The 4329-nt window shown below is 37.1% G+C and overlaps 1 pseudogene; it reads left to right on the plus strand.

Moving 5' to 3' along the window:
• The first annotated feature begins 482 nt into the window (after positions 1 to 482).
• Positions 483 to 3989, plus strand: LOC149205272 (S-adenosylmethionine synthase 1-like; annotated as a pseudogene).
• The last annotated feature ends 340 nt before the right edge of the window (positions 3990 to 4329 follow it).

Raw genomic sequence — 4329 nt, forward strand, 5'->3', positions numbered from 1 at the left:
ATTCAGATGTCAAAAATAAGCCTTGTGTTCCTTACTAATGCTCAATGAATTCTCTTAATGACTCACTGCCATAGAAGAAGTTTACAACAATAGTTCACATGAATTCTCTTGTTTTACTTGATGTAAAACAAGTGTGATTGAGCCAATCTTTAACCAGTAATCCAGGTGTTGTAGTTCTTAACGAAAAGTGAAATTTTCCGAATACTGTTAGTTTTTAAGTTTTAAGCCATCAAACTTGACTAACTTTATTTTTGAATGACTTTTAAGAAGATCTTTCTAAATGCAATTAGCTTTTAAAAAATTTTAAGCCATCAAACTTCACTAACTTTATTTTTGAATGACTTTTAAAGGGATCGCACAATGAACCTCTTAATCATCCAAATGGTTTCTCTGTTATCAAAAACACTTTAAAAACATTTTATAGTTCTCCGAGACAACCACGTACCCAACTATATGTTTTATAAATCTTTCCATGTGTGAGAAAAAATGTGGCAGACCTCTTCCGTGAAAAAAACATATAAATCTTTCCATGTGTGAGAAAAAATGTGGCAGACCTCTCCCGTGAAAAAAAAATAGACACTATTTGCCAATTCTGGCCTCTTTCAAGTGCAGGTTGTGGTTATTAACAACATAATATTGCAAGAGATTCAAAGTGATTTCTGGCACTTTTATGCAGATAAATCAGGGTTGATCTCTAAAGTTGTTTAAGCATGGAAATTGAGGCAGAAATTTTCCGTCATTCTCTGACAGAATTAAAGTCCTACTGTTGTGTAATTTTGTTTCTATGTCAAGACTGAATAAGAAAAACACTCTAGCATTCAACACTATTGTTGTGTTCTTGCTATGTATTTGTTTCAGTTTCCCATTCAGTTATTTTTTCTTCTGTGTATTATTTCTCTTCTATGTGTATGCCTAAAATCCCTAACATCCCTAGAGCGAGTTCGATTCTGAACGAGGTGCAAAGAATGGTTGGATGGCAATATTGGAGGAAAACCCACTCTGTTACAAGAGAGACCCTTTCCTCGTTTCCCGTAGCAACAAATTCCGTCCAGATTCATTGAACTCATGCTACAAGTGATGACTATAAAAGCAGAGAGTGATCCTCTACTTCTATCAGTGCACTCTCTTGTTCATCTCTTGGCCCTTATGCACAGGAGGAGAAAAGAGGGGATACCATTCATCTATGTCTTAAGCTAATGTACCATTTCAGCGAAGATCTCTTCTTAATGAACCTTTTGTTTGTTTGTGTTTTTTTCCTTTTTCCGGACACGAACTAATCAGATGAATACTTAATATTTTTAAACAATTGAGCTCATTTTGGGGAGGGTTTTTAGGGACATCATGTTTATATGAGGTTTCAACGGTTGCCAACCTGCTGAAACAAATTCTTCTCTGTCCAGTGTCCAATACATCACAAATAATTATGTTTTTGCATTTTTCCCTAATTGTCTTTTTTTTTTTTTAAATCCCTAAAGCTGCTTCTGTTGAGGCTAGGTTTTCTTTAGGTTTCCTTGGCTGTTTCTATTTATTCGAAAGGTTAGCACGCTGGATCTTATTTTTTCTACATTAATTAGATATCTAAATCTGTAAATATGTCGGACTTTACCGCAAATACATTCTCAGCGCATTGTTGTATGGACTTTGAGAATCCCTGAACCAACATGTCTCTGGAGTATACAACTTGCTGGACCAGAAATAGGGTGATTTTTGTAAATAAAATAAAATAAAATACTCCGTATTTGTATTCTCACGCTTGAAAAAAACATAGCAGACATACTTTCCTTACTTATGCCCAGGGGTCCTTTGTATCCATCCTGCTTTTTGCAGAGGAAGCATCTTATAAGCTAGATGACTCTATTATAAATACTTTTGGAGGGGTACTGACGTGCTTAGCAGCATATATCTAGATTCTATGCCAATTAACTACTTTCACCTTGCCTGCTATGTACAAGTTCTTGAAGCCCTTTAATTCCTTTACAACCCTGTTTAAACCTAGTTTCATATCTCCTAGGCAATGGATTGAATTCAAAACCCCTTTTATTAGCGCATCTTTTGTTCTTGCATCCTTATCAAAGACAATATCTGAAGAATCAAAATGCATTGAAATGGTGCTGCACTGGTTGGGCTTTGGCCAAAAATTTACCCAAAGAATCAACATGTTTTTCAATAAGTTTCATTTAGAATTGTAGTACATCACAGTATCCTCCAACCATTTGGTCTGCAACAACTTCTCCATAGGAATGTTTGTCTCTAGTAATATTTTCTAGTGATAAGAAGGATATCCATGCAATCAACATATTGCATAAAATATTTTGCATATACACTTCTGCACTTATGTAATACTAGTTGTTCTTATTCCACAGTCAATTTTCAGTTTTCTGGCTAACTATGTGTTGTTTAACAGTTTATATTAAATGGTGAGTCTTGCATGTTAAGTCAAGTGTTTGGTCATATTTTTTCTTGCCTACTGATCTTTTTATGTGCCTGTCTTTTTTAGATGGACACCTTTCTCTTCACATCAGATTCTGTCAATGAGGGACACCCTGACAAGCTTTGTGATCAGGTTTCTGAAGCCATCTTGGATTCTTGCTTGGAGCAAGATCCTGAAAGCAAGGTTGCATGTGAGATCTGCACAAAGACAAATATGGTTATGATATTTGGAGAAATCACAACTAAAGCTAATATAGACTATGAGAAGATAGTGAGGGGAACACCTGTAGAGGAATTCAATTCATGTCAATGGATGTTGGCTTGCATGCAAATAATTGCAAGGTCCTGCTGAACATTGAACAAAAAAGCCCTGACATTGCACAGGGTGTCCATGGCCATCTTACTAAGAATCCTAAAGAGATTTGTGCAGGAGATAAGGGCCACATGTTTGGGTATGCTACAGATGAGACCCCGGTGTTGATGCTTCTCAATCATGTGCTGGCAACAAAGCTGGGAGCACAGTTGACTGAAGTAAGAAATAATGGAACCTGCCCTTGGTTGAGACCAGATGGAAAGACCCAAGTTATTGTTGAGTATAAAAATGAGGGAGGGGCAATGGTCCTGTTACTCTTCACACTGTTCACATCTCTACTCAACATGATGGAACTGTTATCAATGATCAGATTGTAGTTGATCTCAAGGAGCATGTCATTAAGCCGGTTGTTCTTTATCAATATCTAGATGAAAATACAATATTCCATTTCAACCCATCTAGGCGTTTTGTAATTGGAGGACTCCATGGGGATGCTGGACTCATTGGGAGGAAAATTATTATTGATACATATGGTGGTTGGGGTGCTCATGATGGAGGAGCCTTTTCTGGAAGGGGTCCCACCAAGGTGGATTGTAGTGGTGGCTAAATTGTTAGACAAGTTGCCAAGAGTGTTGTTGCTGCCGGGCTAGAACGTTGCTGCCTTGTGCAGGTTTCTTATTCCATTGGCGTGCCTGAGTCACTCTCTGTGTTTGTTGACACATATGGAACTGGAAAGATTCTATATACTGAAATCCTGCAGTTGATCAAGGAAAATTTTGACTTCCGCCCTAGCATGATTTCTATCAATCTTGACCTAAAACAGGGAGGCAATATGAGGTTCCAAAAAATAGCTGCATATGGCCATTTGGGTTGGGATGATCCTGATTTCACTTGGGAGACTGTAAAGGTCCTGAAGTGGGAGAAAGCTTGCAACTGTGGAGTAAGAATCTGGTAACCTTGAAACCATTCATGATTTAATGTGCTCATTAGACTCTGATTAAATGTACTCAACTTGTTGGACTCTGAACACTAATTTGTAGAATCAGTTGGAAAGAAAACAATTACTCATCGCTGTACTCATGTGACCAACAGCGTTTTCAATTTCCAGGTGGAGGTCCTAAGCAACAAGAAAATTAGAGTTTCATAAACATTCAATCTTCCATTAAAAATCAACCAGAGGAGTTACATAAACGTTCAATCTTCCATTAAAAATCAACCAGAAGAGGCAAATTTAACGGACATTTCAAATATTGCTTAAATCTAGAAAACCACATGAAATACATAATGAAATTTCAACACATAGTTGGTAACAGTAGCAGAAGAGGGGAATCTATCCCCACTCCACAATACATCCCGTAATGGTGATGAAAACACCTAATTTTCCCTCTTAGACGTTATGGAAGATTCGAAGAGCTTGGTCACATGCTTTGGGGATAAATATCTCATCACCTTCTTCCTTCATTGATAGCGACACTGCAAACACTCTGCACTTTTGAACGATTAATCTGCACTTTTGAACAATTAAGAGCAGCTATTTGGGTATTTAAGACCATGGCTACTTAAGAAACTGATAATTGTAATTTGTG

Source organism: Pinus tabuliformis, chromosome 1_2 (genome assembly GCF_031772625.1).
Source record: "Pinus tabuliformis cultivar Carrire ecotype Pingquan chromosome 1_2, CPIR1, whole genome shotgun sequence".
Taxonomy (NCBI): domain Eukaryota; kingdom Viridiplantae; phylum Streptophyta; class Pinopsida; order Pinales; family Pinaceae; genus Pinus; species Pinus tabuliformis.